This window comes from Leptinotarsa decemlineata, unplaced genomic scaffold (assembly GCF_025532065.1).
Source record: "Leptinotarsa decemlineata unplaced genomic scaffold, Ldec_3_MD MMD2_tig00000035_RagTag_RagTag, whole genome shotgun sequence".
Lineage (NCBI taxonomy): Eukaryota > Metazoa > Arthropoda > Insecta > Coleoptera > Chrysomelidae > Leptinotarsa > Leptinotarsa decemlineata.
In genome coordinates this window covers 12,298,952-12,322,092 of record NW_027412540.1, presented here as the reverse complement: position 1 = coordinate 12,322,092, position 23,141 = coordinate 12,298,952, and the positions used below count along the sequence as shown (strand labels likewise).

General features: G+C 35.5%; 1 protein-coding gene across 1 annotated transcript in view; it reads right to left on the bottom strand.

The window, feature by feature from the left end:
• Positions 1 to 22,609, bottom strand: part of LOC111509256 (UNC93-like protein) — a 175,605-nt gene extending 152,996 nt beyond the window's left edge. The window contains exon 1 of the mRNA XM_074171899.1: positions 22,334 to 22,609. The gene's annotated coding sequence lies outside the window, so the exon portion shown is untranslated. The remainder of the gene's footprint in view (positions 1 to 22,333) is intronic.
• Between the last annotated feature and the right edge of the window lie 532 nt (positions 22,610 to 23,141).

Genomic DNA, 23,141 nt, shown 5'->3' with positions numbered 1-23,141 from the left:
CTCTGATGTAGGGAAGTACAAGTACTGGTTGTGGCGGCTTCTCTTCCTTGTGGAGTTCTTGCTGTCTTGTAGCTAAGGCCTGTTCTATCATCACTTTGGAGTAACCATTCCGTTGAAAGTCATTTTTGATGATTCCTAGTTCTTTTTCGAGACCTTCCTTTATATTACAGAGTTCAAAAGCACGGTCCAGTAGAGTCTTGATGATTCCACTCTTAGTCGAATGATGTTGGTTGGATTTCTGGTTCAGATACTATCCTGTGTGAGTGGGTTTTTGATATACAGATGTTTTCCTTTTAGTGTCGGTCCTCTTCACAAATACGTCTAAGAAAGGCAATTCGTTGTGGATTTCCTTCTCTATTGTAAAAGTGATGGAAGGCCTTACGTTGTTGATGTGTCATTGTCAACCATCTTCAAACAAACACTATTATACTCCGGACACTTAAGCTTATAAACTTCAGATTTCTCCAACTTGTCCACCTTATCTTTGACATTGAAAAGGAAATCAGATAACCTGGCATGTGGTCTGCCATAGACATTACCTCTCCAAGTCCAGCATTTTTTCACACTTATTCTTTCTTGCACTTCATTAAGTAAATCACGAATTGCCTGCAGAAGCATTTCGCTCATTGTAATACCAGTGTCTTTTAATCCCTTCTTCGACATGTAAACGTCTCTCTTTCATTTATTTACAAACACAACTACAGCAGCTCTATCAGTTTGTATCTGCTTGAGGGTGAAGGATAAGTAGTTCCAATGAATTTGACACACCTCATCCTTCACAACGAATTCAATATCTCCGGGAATATAAGGTAACACCATTGTCTTGGTAATATCGTAGAAGCATTCTAAAGGACCGCGATATGTCGCTGAGACCACATACGCACGTATGCTGTACATGCCAATAGCAAAAGATTCTCAGGCTCTTCGAAGTATCTGGTGTCAGGGATCTCTATACACATCATACGACTACGGTAAACTAACGTATTAAAAACACATCCTGACAGCGCGAAATATCATCATTATTATTATTATCAGTGGATAAGACATCTCAATAAGTATTTTTTTATTTTTACTTCATGACTAATTCCGAAAGAAATAACCTGTGATATATTAATTTAGATTGTTTTGACTGCCTGAAAAATCTCGAAATATGTGAATGATAAATCCATAAGCCTTATTTCATTATCATTATTTTAAGAAAAAATATGAATTCACATAAGGATTAATATGTATTCGATGTAGATTATAATATGTGAAATAATCGACGGATATTTGATGATATTAAGCAAGGATTTTATCAAGAATTCATGAATGCAAATATTGCCTTTGTGAATAAATATTCAAAAACTCTCTTTGCCATTTCTTAACGTCATATTGAATGATACCTTACTGATAATTTTAATACTAGTCATACTCAAAAACAAAGTGGGTAAACAACTCTCATTTTTGAAATAGAAATAATTCAGATTGGGGAAACGAAAACTTTCGTCAAAAATATTTATTCATATAGAATATATATGGTGGGACATAGACAAGTATTGCATGGCAGATCACCTAAAAAATTGTGCAAAAAAAATAAAAAAAGTCAATTTTGTTTATGAGGAAGACATATTTTTTTTATGGATATCTCATTGGTCGAGTGAAACCTCATTGAAAAAAGGGCTTTAGAGTTCCCATACATTACTGATCTGCTTTCGAAAATAGGTCTCCCCGTTCAGAACACACAGATATTGAAATATCGAAACAAAAGTTGAATCGATTAAAACTCGAGGTGAATTCCTTCAAAACAATTTTCAGATTTTGCCGTTCATTTAGTGAGTTCATCTGTGAGTAAGTGCACACGTGCATTACCGGAGTCCCGACCGAAACTAAAGTTTTAGTGGTTTTTTATTAATGATAAATTTCTAATTTCGCATCAAAACGACAGTGAAAGTATCGCGAGTAACTTTGTGAAGATGAAAATCAGTTTTTAGACCTGAGTTAGTGATAATAAAAAGAGAAATGAAAATTTCTATGCTTTTTACCACTTTTATTTGTAACTATAACGTTACTGCAGTTTCGTCCTATACGGACATTGAATTTCACTAGTTCGGACTTCCATTGTCTATTATATAAAATGATTTGAAATCTCTGAAACAACTAAAAAAATTGAAAACGAATAGCTGAAAATAACAATTATATTGACCAAAATAAACCTGAAATGAAATAATAGTGAAATAAAATTCAAGTAAAAATAGAACAATTGAATAAATAAAAATAAAGAAATGAAAAAAGAAAATAAAAATAAAAAAGTGGAGAGATTCCAAGTCACGTTAGTTTACGACGTTTAGATTGTTAGTATCTACAATCGTCTTCGGGTGATGACTGGACTGATTCCTCCGAGAGATGACTATTTATAGGTCGTTCGAGTACTTTCACTTATCCCCGCTTTCCATTTTTCGCTTCACTGGTTCCGTGGGAGATGACCGTTTTGGCGGGAGTTGGACATTTTTCGCTTGGTGATGGGTTTCCATATGTTGCGTATTTCTACGCTGGCTTGGCTGAATACGTTGTTGGACAACATGTATGCGGCTGCCTTGAATTTTCTCCTAAACCAATGTTCCTCTCTGTGCAAGATCTCAGCTTGGGACCACTCGATGTTGTGTTGATGGGTCCAAACATGGTCTGCTATTCCTGATTTGCTGGTTTCCCCTCGCTGTGTGTGTTTCTTGTGCTCGGCAATGCGAACATTCAATGGCCTCTTAGTTTCACCAACATAGGATTTTCCGCACTCACAGGGTATCCGGTAAATGCAATTCTTGGAATCGCAGTCCGCGTTTGGTGGCCCGGTTTTCGTGAGGCTGCTACGAATAGTGTTACCGGATCTGAAGCAGGTTCTGATGTTGTACTTGGAATCAATTCTTCTTATCCTCTCTGATAATCCTCTGATGAAGGGAAGTGCAAGCACTGGTTGAGACGGCTTCTCTTCCTTGCGAGGCTCCTGCTGTCTTCTAGCCAAAGTCTTTTCTACCATCGCTTTGGAGTAGCCATTCCATTGAAGATCATTTTTGATGATGTCTAGTTCCTTCTCGAGATCTCGAAACCTTCCTTCGTATTACAAAGCCCAAGAGCACAGTCTAATAGAGTCTTGATGATTCCTCTTTCAGTCGATTGATGGTGGTTGGATTCGTGGTTCAGATACTGTCCCGTATGAGTGGGTTTTTGGTATACAGATGTTTCCCACTTAGTGTCGGTCCTCTTCACCAAAACGTCTAAGAATGGCAATTCGTTGTGGATATACGGACATTCTCAAACTTATACAATAAACAGTGGTAAAAAAACATAGAAATTTTCATTTCTCTTTTCATTATGATATTCTACCACATAGAAACGGCTACATCCATCAATTTAGAGTTAGTGATAATTTAATATGATATTAAATCGATTCAGTTGGGACCAAACAATAGGGCCTGAAATTAGCCACATCTGGGAAGACAAGTAGATAAATTACACCCTACCAGAGGCGTACGAACAGTATTTTGTAATAATAAGTTGTATATTATATCGAAAGTTGAAATTACAAAGCATCTAACCAGTATGCGGTCGGAAGTAACTGTTGAAGTGAATTCGTGGATCTCCGTAAATATGTCTTATAAGTGTTTCAAAACCAAATCAATGAGTTACTATATAAGCAGAACATGTTCAGGTATTTATCATAAGAGTTGCTTGACAAAAATTAAAGAAAAAGTTCGCTTTTTGAAAGATAATATAATCAACTGCTGCAAAGACGATTCTGATTCAAATATGGATTCGGATATTAGCGTTTTAGAAAAAACTATCAGTGACTTGAATGAGGATAATATCACCAAAGAAAAATAACTTGAAATATTGAATGACGAGCATCCATTATTTATTCAAGAGGCACTGAAAATTGAACAAGATATGAACCTTATGATAGACCAACAAAAGCTAATTATATGCGAATTAAGAGAAAAAATTAGTGAACTGCAGAAGAACCTTGACAAAACCTATACAGGGTGTCCCATATAAAACTCCGCGGGAAAATATCTGGAAAATAGGAGAGAATATCTATATTTCGTGAAGGCAGATGATTTTGCTATCGAAGGTTCCTCTTATTTGCGAAGAGATCCAGCAATAGGCGTCATCCATTAGGGCGTCGCGACACCGACGCCAATTTTCTTAAATGGTAACCTAGATTTTCCGATTCGTTTTTGGATTCTGCATTGAATTCTGAATTCAGCCATATAGCGCACTTAAGTTTTCCTTGAATACTGATGAAAAAAGGCAATTTTATTGCATATTATAAAGAGGGGCATGAATAAGTGAAAATGAATGCAATAATACGAGTTTAATAAAATGAATCAATCAGTTATGATTTCATTGTCTATTCAATTTTATCTAGTTGCGTATTTCTGTACAAATTAAAATAAATGTTTTAAATTACCAAAAAATATGTTACTTTGACAATAACTCGACTTACATGATGATAACGAAATCAATTAGTGATAACAAGAATCATTTTAGTAAGTGGTGTCCGAACTGTCTCCTTTCACGTTGAATACACATATTGCATCATTTTAGTAATTCCCTTGTGCGAGCTAAGGACTAACAAGGTCTTACCTTTTAACGTGTGATTCCTAACACGGATGCAGAATCATCCCAGCTTCAATCAGATAAATTCTCTCGAGAAAAATATCTAGTCGAGGCAGGAATAGAACCCACGGTATTCCGATCGTGAGTCGGGCGCACTACCACCGCGGCCAATTCCACATGGAATATCTGGCCATGGTATTGAACCCTTATTTCCAATCCATTTCTCATTAAAAGTATCATCCAAATATTGGGTAACTATTCTATTATTATGTGGAGGTGTCCCATCTTGTTGAAACCAAATATTCGGACGAGTTTGTATTGGTAAATTCTCCAAGAGATTCGGCAACACATGTTGTAGAAAAACTAGGACTTCTCCCATTGAGAATTCCTTCGAAAAAATGAGGTCCTATCAAATAACCATCAATGATTCCGCACCAAACATTAACCCCCACACAGACTCAAATTCCGTTTCTTGCACCCAATGAGGGTTCACGTCAGACCAATAGTGACAATTATGTTTGCTTATTATATCGTTGTTATGGAAACGGCTTTCATCACTCCATAATATTTTTTTCAGAAACTGATCGTCATCATGAATACGGGTGGACAACCATTCAATGAAGTTCAATCTTCTATCAACATCTCCTGAATATGGGAATATATTTTATTTATTAAAAATAAAACATGAAGCAGCGAATGTTTTGTCTGACGGTAATTTTCTGTCAGGATACCGATACGCGTATATTCACACTGCTTCTTTTGAATTCCTTCTTGCTTCAGCATAAATACATATTGTATCCAACTTCTCTGCATTTGAAAATTGAACCATTTTTCAATTTTACGAAAAATCAACACACACTTTCGTCTAATCTGACAGGTCTTCTGACAGATCGATAAATACATTATTGCATTAATTTTGACTTATTCATGGCCCTCTTTATAATACGCAATAAAATTGCCTTTTTTCATCAGTGTACAAGGAAAACTACAAGTCTGCTATATGGCTGAATTCAGAATTTAATGCAGAATTCAAAAACCAATTGAAAATAGTCGGTTACCATTTAAAAAAATTGGCGTCAGATGACGCCTAGTGCTGGATCTCTACGTAAGTAAGACGACCCTTTGACACCAAAATTATCTGCTTTCACGAAATATGGATATTCTTTTTCATGTTTTAGATATTTAACCGCGGAGTTTTATATGGGACACCCTGCATAGAGACAAAAAACTGCTATACACAAACAAATAAAGCAACCACACTTGAACAATAAGACAACTGATTCACTAAGAGAATATCGCAGTGGCGTAGACAAGAAGTTATATAAACATACTTTCACACAAACTGATCATGAGTTCAATTATAACATACAGTCTGTGTTGAATAAACACCCAAAGGAAACCTTAATGGAGAGAAAAAAGTGAAAAATTGTTCTTGTCTCAGGTCATAACGGAAGAAACCACGAAAAACCACTTCTCCATCCATTCCATTGTAAAACCTAACTGCAGCTCTATTCATAGTCTGTCCGCTGAATTGCGATGAAGTGTTCAAAAACTATTTTATTTCATTTTGAATTTGTGAATTTCGGGGTGGGTGCTCAAATCCAGAAAAGGTGGAAGTGATTGGAATGTTTTCTTTTTTCATTTGGCTCAATTCCAAATGACAAGAAGCTGGGTAAAATTCCAGTACTTAATGAAATCATGGAGAAGGCAATAACTACCACTGTGACGGGGTTGAGTCATAAAAGAACGAATATCAACTCTATCATATAAGATTCGTGCCAGAAATAAATGAAGGCAAATCTGATCATTGCTCAAAATTTTGCAAAGTCTTGAGTAATTGGGTAGATAACTGAATAGATGATTTGAAATGAATTGAACACAGTTGGTATGTAGGTCAATTTTGTTAATAACATTGAGTAGACCAACTAGTTATAATACGTTGATTTAGCAGGGGTATACTAACAATATATGTCTAAATGTTCTTCTTTCATATTGTCACATCAGTTTTTACATAAAAAATGATCACATTTTTATCTGCAAAGTGTGCTTTTGAAGATACAGGGGTTGGATTGTTTCTAAGGACAAAACACCAGCACTACAGGAGAATCCTTGAAGCACTTCCACAGCGGTATTTGTGCGAAAGTAGCGATTCACATTGGATTTGAATCGCTGGAGATTAAATCCAATTGGAAAAAAGTTCTCAGGATGTTTATTCCACATGTTTCCATGCAGTTTTCCATATGAAAAATTTTTCAAACAGTGAAGCTCGAGGTGTACTGAGTTGAACCACAAAACGATGAGCAGACACAGTTCGTCGTGTATTTCTGTATGTACCGCTCTTAGTGGAATCAAATGTGCCAAGTCACTTGAACACTTTCCGTGAAAGTATCTATAGAAGAGAGACAAATCTCCAACCCTTCTTCGATGTTCCAGGCTATCAAGATTGCAAGTGATGTTCGCGTCTCCAATCAGGCAAATGGTTCTTTTCTGTATGGAATCCAGCAAATTCAGGGTATGTTTGAGGGCCGAGTTTCATACATGAGAATAATACTCCAAAAAAGGTCTGATCAGAGCTTTATAAAGCATCAAAAGTTGCTGAGATGTGTACAGTTTTCTGGTTCGGAACAGTGTTCCAAGCATTCGAGAAGCAGCCTTCGCAATTCCAGCGACATGATTGTGTCAAGACAAATTGGTCTCTATTTTAACCCCCAACAAACTTATCGAAGCAGAAAGCGGAATTGTCTGACCTGACATTATTTTATACGGTTCGGAGACATTTATCTTCTAGGAAAAAACCGATGCCTGGGTTTTTGTGGCATTGAATTGAACCTGCTTACTTTCACCCCGATTCAAAATCACTTACATCCTCATTAAGATATGCAACCTCCGTAGCCGATGTCCTGGAATCCAAATGGAATGACGTGACAAGTGTGCTGTCGTCAGCAAAACAATATATTGGATTCTTGGTTTTTTCAGATAAGTTGGTGATATGCAATATAAAGAGGGTTGGAGACAATATGGATCCCTGGAGAACATCAGCGTTATTGTAGAAAATATTTGAGAGATATATATCGACGGCCATTTGCAGGAACGTTCTTTCAGGAAGCTGAAGAGCCATACACAGAAATGATTCGACAAGCCATAGCATCGAAGTTTGGTCAGCAAACCCTCATGCCACACACAGTCGAAGGACTTACAAATATCAAGCGCAACAGCTCCTGATTCTCCATGTTTTTTGATTGCGTTATTTTAAATATGGGTGACATAAGATAAAAGGTCGCCTGTTGATCTTTGTTTCCGAAAGCCATATTGATGATCACTCAAGATGTTGGAACCTTCCAATTATTCGCACTCTAGATTATTCTAGTCTTGAAACAATATGTTATGTAATAGAACATCCCCGATCATTTGGAAATGATATGTTGTATAACAGCTAGAATTCGTACCTCCAAAAATAGTCCAAAATATTGGAGAGTATTCGGTAACATCCTTCAATATTTCAAAACATTCTGGAGGTTCCGGAATAGTCTAAACCGTTCTAAATCATTATGAATTTATTCTGAATCAATATGTGTGATTGATGACTTGTTTAATTTGTGAAATTCATGATCACCCCTCGATGTACGCAGGTTTCCACTCTTGAATTTATAAGTTTAAGAACCCCTATAATCTTCAGTGCTGAATTTTATAGTTGGCTCCCTTGTTCATTCAACTTTATCTCCTTCTAGCTTACCTAAAAAATCCCGATATAACCGAGTTTTCAGATTTCACATGTTAGTTTTATACTCCTCCAGAACTGAAATTCTCATCTCATGAATGAGATGAAGGTTCATCAAATTATCACATTATCCAATTACTTGAACCTAAACTGAACCATGAAGGGGCATTCCACCAAGGACGGACTGTCACAAAATCCCACCATTGAAAACTAGACGAGAATTCCACAAATATAGGAATTTCTAATTGCGCTAAGACCGGAAGCTCGCTTTTCAATTTCGACTAATCTATATAATATTTTATGGTGGTTTTCCATTACAATGAAGTTTGAGGAACAACGAATGGCAAATTAGATGTTTCAAGTCAAAAACCAGGGCTCAAACACAACGGATTCATGATTCAACACCACACAGCGCTGTTTCGACTCGCTGCAGGTCTTGTCAGTGGTGCTAGACTCAACTACAACTGCATTGATGGACTCAACTGTTCTTGAAGGACAAGCTTGAGTGAATAAGAGCGATGATATATCACCTGCTCAAGACGCCATCTATGGGAACGACAAAAAACATCAGAGCCCAAACACATGGCATTTTGTATGAGCTCTGATTTTGGATTTATTGCCTTGCTTGCAGCAGAAACTGCAGTGAAAGACAGAGGATGAATATCGTCGGCGGTCGATCTCGAAGCTTGGCTTTGCAACTGATCGCTTTGGAAAACCTTGTTCATCTACGATATCCGTAGATATAGCTCTCTGTCGATCCCAGAATGTGGTGTGAAGGAAATCATTGTGAAGAGAGCTCATTACAAAATGAAACGGATATATTATCTCCGATGAATTACCAAATATGCTAATTGATGACAGGTATCACCATAATAATGTTATTACATCTGGAATACGTTACCTACATCATGGGTAATGCTCATCGGGCTAAAAATCATGTGTTTCTCAGCAGACGCAATGCATTTGTTCAGCTAATATCGCTGCCTTAGTGCGATATTACAAGCTTCCCGTTGGGAAGGGTAGCTTGTAATATCCTCCAAAGCATTGGACGTTGTTCACAGTTAGTGCCTGAGGGAGCAGATGTCTGTCAACCCGAGCAAAACTGTGATAATCCCCTTCACCAGAAGGAGAAAATTGGACGATCTAACGCCACTTTCCCTCAATGATGAGGTCATTCCATTTGGAACGGAGGTGAAATATCTTGGCATTGTCGTTGATAAAAAACTCAAGTGGAACGCTCACTTAGAAAAAGTTTTACCCAAAGCCAAACTGTACTTGTCGAAGGATTCGTGGTATAACCTGGGATTTAGGTCCCAAACAAATCCATTGCATTCATGTGATGATTGTCAGACCAATGATCACTTATGGTGCAATTGCCTGGTGGCCAAAGTCTCTACAGAAAACGGCCCAGGCGAAGCTCTCTGGCTTACAGAGACAGGCTTGTCTGGCTATCTGTGATACCATCAGTACCGCACCGTCAGCGTCCATGGATATTCTTCTAGATCTACCTCCTTTCCACATTTTTCTGAAGAGAGACGCTAGATGGACTGCATATAGACTTGTGCACATTGCCAATTGCACAAATCAATTTAATGCAGAGTGCAACAGACTGTTGGTTGATACTGAAGTCACAGCAGTCTGGAAATGACCTCTGACGTTTTGCCTCTGTCAACTACGAACTGCCTTATAAAGTACTGTTTCCGAGTAGAGAGGACTGAATCCCCTGGAAGAAGGAAATATTAGGAGCAGATAGTTGTTGGTTCACAGATTGGTCAAAAATACCTTCCAGTTCTGGTGCAGTAGATAGTCACAGACCCAGGACAGATATATCTACATGCCTAGGAACCTATGCGACTGTATTCCGAGCGGAAATTCATGCTATTGAATTGTGTGCGGAGAGATTGGAAAAATCCAACCTCATACACAAGTCAATAAAAATATTCTCGGACAGTCAAGCGGCGTTGGAAGCTTCTGGCTCCTACCGAGCAACGTCTAAATTGGTAGCAAATTGTCAAAAACGACTAAAGATTCGAAAGTAGAAAGGGCTACATTTCAGCACGAAATCTTATTATCATTATTATCATTAGAGGATGAGACGTCTCAAAAAGTCATTTCTAATCTTTACCTGATGACTTAGTTCGAGAAAAGTGTTTCTAATTCTGAAAGAAATAATTTGCGATATATCATTTTAGCTTGTTTTGACTGCCTAAAAAATCTCGAAATATATGAATGATAAACCTGTAAGCATTATTTCAATATCATTATTTTGAGGAAAAATATGAATTCACATTCATTGGATTAATATGTATTCGATGTGGATCATAAAATGTTGAATAATCGACGGATATTTGATGATATTAAACAAGGATTTCATCAAGAATTCATGAATGCAAATATTGCCTTTGTGAATAAATATTCAACAACTCTCGTTGTCATTTCTCAACGTCATATAAAATGATGACTTACTGATAATTTTAATACTAGTCATTGTCAAAAACATAATGGGCAAACAACTCTCATTTTTGAAATTGAAATAATTCAGATTGGTAAAAACTATTTATCCTAATAGAGGGTGGGACATAGAAAAGTATTGCATGGCTGATCATCAAAAAATGTAAAAAAATAAATAATAAGTTCTATCAAAGAAGATTCGCGCAGTGCCAGAAATAAATGGAGGTGCCTTTGATCATTGTTCAAAATTTGTGTAAATAATTGAATAGATGATTTGAAATTAATTGAACACTGTTGGTATATTTGAAAATTTGTTGACAAGCTTACTGAGTAGGCCAACTAATTGTAATATGTTGGTGTAATATGGTGGCTCAGCACGGGTAGCCCAACAATGAATGCCTACATTTCTTTCTGTCATATTATTTCACGTTTTTATTGAAAGCGTACTTTTGATGATTTTAGAGATTGATGTTTCGCACTCTAGATTATTCTAGAACAGTTCAGATTACTAGAGGATGTTCAAGAGCATTACACAACATTCCAGGAAATCCTGAAACAATCTCTTATGTGGTGGAACATTGTGGTGATGTAATGATATCCTAGAATCCTAGAAATTCTATGTCTCCTTACTGGAAGCACAAATATGCGGTGGGCTTCAGTTGTTGAATCCGTTCGTTTGTGCTGTCTTCCCGTTTTCGGCAAGCAAGTGATTTCCATATTTGTACTTGACTACACAACGATGATTAAGCCAATAGCCAGAAACACGTCTTAGTAGTTTGCAAGATACTCCCCTAGATGCAAGGGTTGTTGCTGGAGAATGAGATTCCGAAAGAGGGAATGACTGAAGTGTACGTGGACGCCGGTATGATTGAGAGCGACGGAAGAACGGTCATAGGCTGGGCATACGAAAGTAAACGAGAGTGGATGGGTTCTAGGGATTGAAAGGATTCCCGTACAGAGCAGTGTGAATGAAGCGGAACTGGAGTATGAATCTGGAATCTGGAGTATGAATGATAATGTCAGAGTAGTGAGTAACTCCTCTGTAGTAGTAGAAGTGATGAAGACAGTACGAGGGAAGAATAAAAGGGTAGCTATGATTCAGCGAATGATTGAGGAAATGAGGAAAGGAATATAAGGAGAGCACGGACCGAAGTCGTCTGGCGGAAAGGACACCATAATAGGAATTCTGGAAATAAAAAAGCGCACCTTGAGGCCAATAAAGGGATGAATGAAGACAATATATCATGGGAAGTCAGGCGAATGAGTAGTAAGAGAGAGGGATGGAAGAGGATAAAGAAATGTATCATAGAAGAACGGCAGAGAGAGTGGAAGAATGGTATGACTGTGCGACTGCTCTACATATTCTGTAGAGCAGTCGTGTATGAATCATTGAACCTGTAGAGGCAGGCAGTCCAACTATTCACGGGGCACGATAATTTTCCGGGATACCTGGCCAGGTTCAACCTGGGTCCGGAGGTACCCTGCCCATGTGGATGGGGGGAGCCTGAAACGGCAGAACATGTGATTGAGAGATGCTGGGTGGCGGGAATGGAAAGAACGGCTGGAACGTGAAAAGAAAGTAATGAAACTGGGAGACACGAATGGAAAGAGGCATGAATGGATACGTGTTGCTAACGAATGGGCAGAGAGCGTGGTGAGGGATGAACGGGATGGATGAGAGGCAAGCTGTTGCTCGCCTTCCCAATATTCCCAATCTGGACAGAACATGTCCAAGGCACATTGTGCGTTGTGTACCTCAATTGTATAGGCTATCTGGCAGACATTGTAATTAACAAGATGAATCCAATAATTGATGAATAATGAAAAACTAATAATTCATGTTTTTTTTTTTTGACTAACTGTAGAAGGATCTGAATTTTCGTTATTATTTTTGTGGTAGTTTTCTCTTCCGTTTAGGAAATGTAATATTTAACATATAGTTGTAGTAATTAGAAAAATTTAACGTCATTTTGTATATGCAGCAATTGTAATTCGAGTTGAATTAAATAATGTTGGGTCTTCTGCTCCCGCTGGTTCGTCCCACTTATTTATATTCATATCCTGGATCAGGAAGTTACGCAGGTAGCTGTAGCTGCCTCCGTGGTAATGTATAGGATATTCTAGAAATTCTAGGTCCCCTAACTGAAGTAACAAATGTAAGGTAGGCTCTTGTTGTTGATTCCGTTCGTTTGTGCTGACCTCTTTTCGGCAACATCTTTGCACTTGGTTACACTGAGCTAATGAGGCCATATTTTTTCAGTGCTTCTTCGATGTATTTATCTTTTTTTGACTATACTTGATTTTTTCTTTATCATCTTATTTCAAAAAAGAAGAAAGTTATTGAAAATCCAAACGACTTCACGTTCGAAGGTTGTAACATAGATAATTGAATGTGTAACCATTTTTGGCAATGACAATCCTTTCATTTAATCATAACTGATATTACTTTAATCCTATTTCTTATCATATGTTTGGAGACGTTGTAAATGTTTCATGACAATGTAATCGAAGCCTAAATCATGTTTACCCAGGGAAACAATCTGAAAATGCAGGAATTTGAATGATTGTATATGGCTCAATTGGAAGACATGGACAGAACAGATATAATTTTGTTCGAAATTGGGAAATCGATCATTTTCTCAAAGACAGACTTCAAAAAGTGAATATGGAGGTTTTTGTCAATGTGTTCACCGAACCAGGTGAGAAAAATTATGGTGTTAGTTTAATGGGTAAGGTGATATAAATTTTAGATAGATATTGTTATGGAAAAAAGAGTCTTTTCAGGTTATATGTTTTTGTACCGAATGATTATTCACCCAATGAGAGCGAAATAGGCGTCAAGGGACAGCATTGCTAAAAATGTTGTGTTTTTGAAATATTGATGTGATTCATGATCAATTTGAAAATCTCGCCGGATCAGATTTCGACTCCTGTCACAATTTTGCTTTCTTTTTGTCAAAATCAGTTTTACCATTAACTAACTGTTGCCTCACAACGAACGAGAATTTTCAAAAATTGAAAATGATACTATATCCTGGGCACAGTAAGCAGTGACCACTTCCTTTCAATTCTATAAAGTGAAATAGTCCCAGAACATCTGTTATCCGAAAAACAGGTTCATATTCTTACCTGAATGGCATGCTCCTGAAGATATAAGGGCTGAAAGATTCGCAGTTTGAAAGTTTCTAGAACACTAAAACATATTCAAGAGGCTTCTGAACCATTTTGGGAATGATCCGGAATGTTTGGGAAAATCCCAGATTAGTGTGAAACATTCCAGAATACTTTCGAATGCTGCGAAATGATCTGGAATGAATGAACAAATTCGCAGAGCATATGGATGTTTGAAATTAATTTACAGTATCAGTCAATATTAATAAAGAAAAATCAAATCGATGCTTTGAGAAAGCTTAGCTTAGTCCAGTTTTAATTTTGCAGATAGTCTGTATGATCCAAATCTCACGATTTTGTATAAAAAAAGATACCAAAAATACACAATTCTTGTTTGAGATTGATTTTCGGTATTGGTGAATATGAAGGCATCACCCATACTTTGAAAGTTATAAACTGGTTAAATGTGGATGACCGGATGTTGCTCCACTCTATAAGCTTATATCATAGTACAATAAAAGCAAATTCCGAACTAATGTACATACATTGAACTTGAGTTTTGAAGGGCTTTTAACACCCCCACTGCATAAAACAAAACAATATAAAAGATCTTACAGTTATCAGATGTCGAACATTCACAATGAAATTTCGAACAGTTTGAAAGAGAGGATAGTAGATAAGTTTAAATATAATCTTAAAATGATTTTATTGATAAAACAGAACACCCTTCGATAACTATGTTAAGAAGTTTCTTTATTTTGTTACTTACTTATCCGTTATATGGTGCTTTATGAGGTTGAGTGAAAGAGCAGCTTAATTGTATAATCGAACAATATTTCTATACAAATTTTAAAAGCTGAACTCCGCCTATTACGCCAATATTTACTTACTTGAGTAGGAAAAAATTATTTATTATGTAAAATGGAAAATAAAGTCGCTATTATTATCATTATTATCAAACATTGTGTATCATTCAAAGTTTGTTGTGCATGGGTGGGGCTAACTATTGGTTGGGGTCGTCGATGTCTAATAATATGAAATTTATCCTTTCATTAACAGTCGTACACAGTCTCATAGTTGTGCCTTCGAATAAAATTCAACAAAACAAAAATATTTTCACAAATATCAATTCCAATTTCGAAACAGTACTTCTCTTAATGTCGTCATTGTGAATGTGAAATATGGAATCTTCGAAAGTCCTCAGATACATCTATTCTTCGAATTTTTGTTTTTTGTAATATTACTTGTTTGTTTGAATGAAATATACAAAATTCATATGAGAAATTCATTTTTGCATGACTTAGAAAAAAGTCGTATAAGAATTAGTTGAGTTAATAATAAATTACTTCTGAATTATAACTATTTTATACCATAACACATTACCTACTTGTTTGCTTAATTTCAAATAAATGAATCTACCTGTAAAGGTTAGGTATAAATTCATTAACTATATGAATAAAGTAAATTTCGGAAAATACTGTAATTATATTTAACTTTTCTTACCTGAACACAGATTTAATAATGGCGAATTATTCAGTTTAGTTTGATAGTTCATAAGATATTGGGAATTTTTTACTTTGTTCATTTCCATACTCTCCAACAGGTTAAGTTTCAAAGCTTTCTTCTGGACCCGAAGTGCGATGGAACTTCATTGCGTAGACCGCCCCTCTACCCTCACGCATAGTCTCTCGTCGTCTCACAGTAGACGCGACGAGTAATGGCTTACTGCGTTGCGTCAAGTTAATATTATCGTGATAACTTTTAAAAGATTTGTACAAATTACTAAGTGTAAAAGATGGAGTTTATCTCAATACTCAAAAAGACAATGGGGAGTGTTCCTCCTGACGAAAATCAAGTAGTTTTCATGAAAGAGCTCTAAAACAAGGCATTTTGAACTTATCATTTCAACCTTTTTCTTTAAAAAATTATTTGAATACTAAAAAAAGAGGAATGAAATAATGCATTCAACATTTAAAGGGATTCGTTCCTATTTCATCATTTGGCAACATAGGTTATAGCTAATAAAGGACAATGAATCTGTTACCTGTATGAGAAAAACAAAGATGACATATTTCAGAGGCGTGCTGTTCTGTTCACTTATGTTCGGAGTATCGAGACATTCTGTGACATTTTGTGCACCTAACCTATCTTCCTCTATATAAATAAATAACAAAACAACTGTTGTTTATGTGGCTTGTGGAGGTGGTACTGAACTATAATCTATAGTTTGCCTCAATTGTTGATTTATTAAGATAATTTTCCTTTTTTAAAGTAGAATATCTAGGTACGTATAAATTATTTCAACTCGATATAGGCGCTATTGCCAATATGTGAATTAGAAACAAATCCCTTTGAAAACCAAAACCCAACATTTGAAACATCAATTTGAATATTTTTCGAAGTGAATTTGAAAAACTCATGAATTGAACTCAACTTTATTTTGTCCAAACTTGCATTTGGTGTAATAACCCAAATTGAGGAACATTCCCCATTATATCAAGTTTTATAAGACTTCAAAAATATGATATTCTAAAATGTGCATTGTATTTATGGCCGAGTATTTTGCATATAGTGGTTACCACATAAAAGGTAGATATATACTATCGCGGACTTTTATTCAGAACTTTTCAAGATAAACTATCTAACGGCACATTATCTTCATGCAAGTCCAACGGTATAGGCTGCGCACGTCAAGATAGCTCTTTGTGAATTGTAGCCTATATGTTATTCTGATGTATAGGCTGTATTTATGTGAAGTTTCATCAAAATCCGTTCAGTCGTTTAGACGTGAAAGAGCCACAAACATATATACGTACATACATTTATCCATCCTTACATTTATAATATTAGTGTAGATATATATATATAAATCAATACAGATGTTTCACACCTGCTAGGCTCGTTGAGCAATGGTACTATAAAATTTCTGAATGATGATTTATATGTCTAAAATATTCGTCCTTTTCACATTTCGTTTAGGCCAGTCAGTCTATCAGAAAACAACTACTTCCCCGACTAATATCATGAAGGGCGTTAGGTGTCAGTGTAGGATTCTTGACAGAAGTAGTTACTGCATATGCTTCTGACGATACAACTGCTGGAATCAATTTTCAACTATTAGAACGGGCACACTTGCATACCGGTTTCAAGCTATTTGGCCTCTCGTCAGTGCGTGCTACATCAACACAAAGTTGATGATTTCGTATAATTGGACATCAAATCTTTTCAGAGGATCACTCCTCGAACAAAGCTGAAGCGAACGACAAGCAACATATCTGCCATCGCCCTCTCTGTCTGTAGACAAGGTTATAACCAACATTGAACCGGTAGAAACCTACTTGTTGATTTTATTTTCAGAGAACGCCACATTCGAATCTTTATTGATTGGACCATCAACAATAATTTTGTGATCATTTCTCACCTATTCATAAAATCCAAAACAAATGATGACTCATTCACCTACACGTTTACACCGTTATACTCCACCAAACTATCGATACGCGTTTCCAAGTTAATCCTTCTAATATCCGCCTAAGTTGATAAAAGACGAGTAATACCATTCGGTATGTTGGCGAAACTAATTTTCTTCATTGGTATACTGTTTTAATAGTTTTCTTATCGGATTCATGGTTTTGAATTTGAACACGTTTATGATCGAAGAATTTTATTGAAATTGTATATTTTTATTAGAAAACAAATTGTTTTGTGTTAGAACTTGACATCACTGATCAGTTGGGAATCGAATATCTATCATTTGACTTGTTTGCTGCTGAGTGTTTTGTTGATTAATGACGACGGACATTTTCAAACTAATAAAATGAACTCAATCGTTAGAAAACGTCCTCATAAGACGAATCTGTAGTAACGTTAGTTACAAATACAAGTGGTTGGCGTCCCGACGGAGTTATCACTTCCGTGATAACTCAAAGTAATCTAAGTTGAACTATTTAATATTGAAATTGTTTACCTTGAGAAAAGCTTAGGCTGTTGCTTAAATTTTGTGTTTATTATTATGATAGTGTAAAGAAAGGTTATTTATTAATAAAATATTTTATTGATTATTTTGTGTATGTACATATATTATAGCTACCATAAGACAATTGTTACTTTTGTAAAGCCAATTCTCACTTTTGTAGGATTAAATAATGATGCTAATAATGTACATACACAAAATGAGGATCATTATTTTTAAGCCAAGATTCACATAATAAAAGAATATCACGTGCTTGCTGGTGAAATTTTTACAATAATCATAAACACGTTCCGTGTTTTTGTTCTGTAAGTAAATTTAAAGATTTAATACTGTGTTGAATATACAGGGTGTTTTATAACTGCGGTAAGAAACTTCAGAGGATGATGTGTCGAAGCTGCTTCGTTTCTGATAAATAGGACGTTTAATTAAAAAAACAGGAATTTATGAAATATCATAAATATCCTTACACCGATTTGGTTGAAATTTGCTATAGTTGTTTTGAAGTAGGTTATAAGGCGCTCATTTAGCCTGAACTAGATTGAAATTATTAGGTCCAGTGGAATCTCAGTAGGCACCTCAATCAAGAATATTGTAAAAAAATACATCATTGACTTGGTTAAAAATAAAATATTCTCTTCGTTTGTGTTTCCTTCATATCTAGCTTCGTTTACGAGAAAAGAAATTGTAGCCACTTTGCATACCAGGTACATCTCCTTTGTAGACCAGCTGACACTGGTAGTGCTGTCAGTTCAGTGAAAGTCAGACTTTGTCAATTAGTAGTGATTCTATCATGAATAATTTTACTAATGCTGAAATGGCTGACATGCACTTCATTTACGGACCAACAAATGGAAATGCTGAAGAAGCATGGAGAATTTACCAGGACAGATAGGTATCTTAACAGAGTAATTCCATGTGCTGCTAAAACATTTAGAACGCTACTGGTGAAAGACAAGAAATTGTAGCAACCCTAAACTATACTGAAGCTATACTTGAGATGCAATTGAAGAAGATCTTCCAAATAGTACCAGGAAGAGTGCACTGCAGCTGAAAGTCGGTTCAAAAACCGTATAGACAGTTTTTAAAAGAACCCTTTTATACCCATATCACATATAGCGGGTCCAAGCTCTACTGCCTCGAAATTTTCACCCAAGATTAATGTTTTGCAGGTGATTGATTCATACGATGGCACACAATAATAATTTACAGACGGAGCAAATTTTTTACGAGATGCTATTATGAACTATCACAATGACCATTTTTGGGCCGACGAAAATCCCAACGTTATTAGAGAAAGTCATTTTCAACAACAATTTTTGCTGAACGTTTGCGTAGAAATATTGGGGACTACCTAATTGGCCCCTTTTTTCACCAGCACGATTACAGGTGATTCATAAACTCACTTTTTGGAGATCATTCACCCATTTTGTTAGAAGACGTGACGGTACTTGTAGGATGCATTATGTTGTTTATGCACGACGGGGCTTCAGCTCATTTTAGTTTTCTTGCTCGTCAGTATCTTGTAGCACCTACGCTAATCGCTGTATTTGACGTGCAGAACTTTAAAATTGGCCAGCTCGCAGTCCTGATATGAAGCCTCTAGATTTATATTTATTGTGTCATCTGAAAATTCTTGTTTACAAAACTCCTGTACTGGATGTGAGTCACTTGAGGAATTGAATGATTGACAATTGCGATGTCATGGGGAATAGATAGATAGTTTATTCAACCATGTTATGTGAAAATAATTACATTTGTAGCAAATCGAAACAATATTGTTTGAGCTATACAAACATATGAACAACCAACAAACATTTCAAATAGATTAAAAGTATCACCACTGGTGATAGTTGTGTTTTTTGTAAATGAGAGATACAAACATGATGTAGATAATATGGTAATGTTCGAAGACCAGCGTCTTTGCTACAATGGGCCATTTAAATTTTCTCCTTGCTCCCCAGATCTAATGCCACTGGACTTCTTCATCTGGGGATATATCAAAGAAAATGTTTATGCGGATCCTGTGAGTGATAAAGAAAACATGAAACGAAGGGTTCTGAGAGCTTTCAATAATTTGATTCCTGACTCCATACAGAAAGCTACAAATAGTGGTATGCAAAAAAGAATATATTTTTGTTTAGAACAAAACGGCAATGTCTTTGAACATCTGTTGAAATGAACCACAATATTTTTTGAATTTGAAGAAATTGAGTTGAATTCTGAAATTGAAGTAAAATTCAACTTTAAAAAATATAAACAAAATAAAATTACTGTATTCGATATTTTATTTGAATCCATTTATTTTCATGTTGAGTTACCTTTCACCACGACAGAGTTAATATTAGTTCATTTGTTTTCCAAGCTTTGTTGGTTTTGTATTGCTTCGAATTATTTACATTTCAAATATTTCCCAAAATCGGATATATCTTGCCAGGGGTATACTTTAGGTCTAGGACATTCTTCATGAATTTAATATCTTAACATTGATGATTACTAACTTCTACAAAATTACATTGATGACCTGTAAAAATGTTACTTATTAAGTATCGTCCAGTAGAGAGAAGAATCCAGAAAAGTTCATATATCATATTAATGCTTGTTTACTTCACCGAACAGATCACTTAATAGATTTAGGAGTAACTTTTTAAGGTAAAATTGAATTATTGAATTCGATAGTCACATTGATTACATTAGTCATCAATTTAGAAAATCCTCTGGTTTCATAAATATAATAATCACAGGAGGGCTCTTTCTTCCAGTTTACATCTGAAAATTACTTCTTTGCATGATCTACACGTCCATGTTTTATAGAGTTACTTATTTTAAAATTGATTACTTCCTTTCTTTGGAAGATTCCCACATTTTTTGTATCAAGATGGAGTAGTAGAAAGCCAAATACTTTCTTTGCCAAAAAATAATCACAGATTTTGATAAGATTGAGTATGTCAAATATCTGTTTAATGTATTTGTACGAAGGCATATTTGGAATATGCCTCGATAATTCGAAATCCATCCACTGAATCCAAGGTATATGTTATGGACTTCTTTGATTGACGACTTGTTTATTTTGTGGAAATTCATGTTTACTGAGGATACACTACAGAAACACACTTTTGTCTATTTTCCACGATATTTCTTCATTTTTGACTAGTTACGGCTATTACACCATCCTCAGTGATATGTTATGGAAACTGGACAAAATGAAATTTTCTATTCTATAAGAGAAAAATTGGATATGATAAAACCGGAACACAGAAGAGAACAGCGTAATATAAATTGAATTTTCTAGTGCATCGTCTTTTGACTTTTTCTCTCACACATGAGATGTTCACAAGAGCAAAACGTACAATACAGGAAAAAGCAGCCACTAACGGTTTCTCGAGAGATATTGTGGATAATATAATAAGGAAGGAAAAGGTTAGGTTAAGAATGAACGAAATCTCAACTTTTAAAATCGACAATAACCAAGATAAATATATCTGAGTTCCATACCACCAATACACGATAAATTTTTTTTAGAAAAATTCCTGGTTTCTTAAATTTATTTGCGATGATGGATTTTAGCATACAAAAACACGTGATTTGAGTATATTTCTGTTTGTTACTATTTAATGAATATATGAATGAATGGCTGAATAAATAAATGAATGAACGAACAAATTATTGGTGTGGTTCTTTCGTTATTGAGTTACTGTCGATAAAAGTTTGAAATTTTGTGGCAATATTTTCAAATTTGTCTGGGAACTTCGGGTACGTTGAATATGGATGTTATTGTTGTTGACTCGCTGCAAACTGTTTCGCATATACATACTTGTATTCCTATAAAACTAATTTGATGACAGTTTCAAATCCTGAATATAGTTGTAATCTCTTTTAGCTCTTTCATATAAAACACGCTGCGTGATGACTACGAGGTTTATCGATATTTGGGATGACATAAACCTAATAATATTTATGTATAAGACATTTGTTTTCATTTCATTTTGATGTATACAAGAGTCCGATAAATTATGTAATGTATGCTTACAGGTATAGTGATTACAAAAAAGTTCAATTACGACTAACACTAACCGTATGTAGACAATATTGAAATGTAGTCCTCTGGAATGTTGAGGATTCTGCTCTAGATAATATAATTCGTTTATGTATGATATCGATTCACTTGTAAAGTGAAACAAGTAGACAGAAAAACGGATCAAGAAACGTTGGTCCAGATAATAATATTTCACATATATATCGAAGGTGATATCAATGGAGTGAATAAAAAACAACGATATTTGTGATTACCGGACATAATACCAATTGATGTCCATGTAAGTTAGGTACTAATTGAATCATCAATGAACACGCTCACCTCAGACTATGAACCACATCATCTTTCAACGGTGCAGCAAGCAAGGTAAACATAACCTACATTCGTAATATATTTTGGCAATGATATTCGCAGTAATTTGATAATTACAGAATACATCGAACTTGAAACTTACCGAGATAGATAACTTTCATAATATGCATATTTCTGAGTAATCCAATCGGCACATACACAAACTATTCACATGGATAAACAGGAAAGGTTATCGAAATAAATAATGGTAAGACTCCTCACATCAAATAAAAACCACTCGCGCTGAAAAAACGGACAAAGTGAAATTGAAAGATAACACTTGTAGGTAGAGTGGTGCAAAGGTATCTAGAGAGAAGTCCAAAGGGTATTGTTATGTTTTCACTCACTTTCTCATTACTTTATGTATTAAACAAGTTTCGTTTTTCGACTGATGATTTCATACTCGTACATTTATGTATTCACTAAGTGTGAATTTTAGGTCTGTTGTCGACTTTAAAATAGTTTTGAATGTTTTTTATATACAGGGTTGGAACCGAAAACAAATCAAGTGGAAGTCAATAATGTTTTCTTCGGAAGTTTGCACATTTTAGGCATAATGATGAAATAGTAAGCATTTTTTCTCCCAAATCAAGTCACTTTTGGAAGATTTATAAAGAAGCAGTCTACAGGACGTTTCTTGCTATATTCTAAACCGTAACAGATACGAAGACGATTAAATGGGAAACAAGGTAATTGTCATCGGGAACAATACAATGGTCGAAGAAAACCAAACCAAAAAATGCTGTTTTTCGTTTTTTGGTAAATTTTCGTTTTGTGGACACCCGGCGATTTTGAAAAAATTTTTGACTGTACTTACGTATTTTGATGCATAGATTACGAATCCGAAAGAAAAAAGCGCCGCTCCCCCTTATTTAAAAAGTTACGGCCGTTCAAAGTTCAGAAAAGGGCAA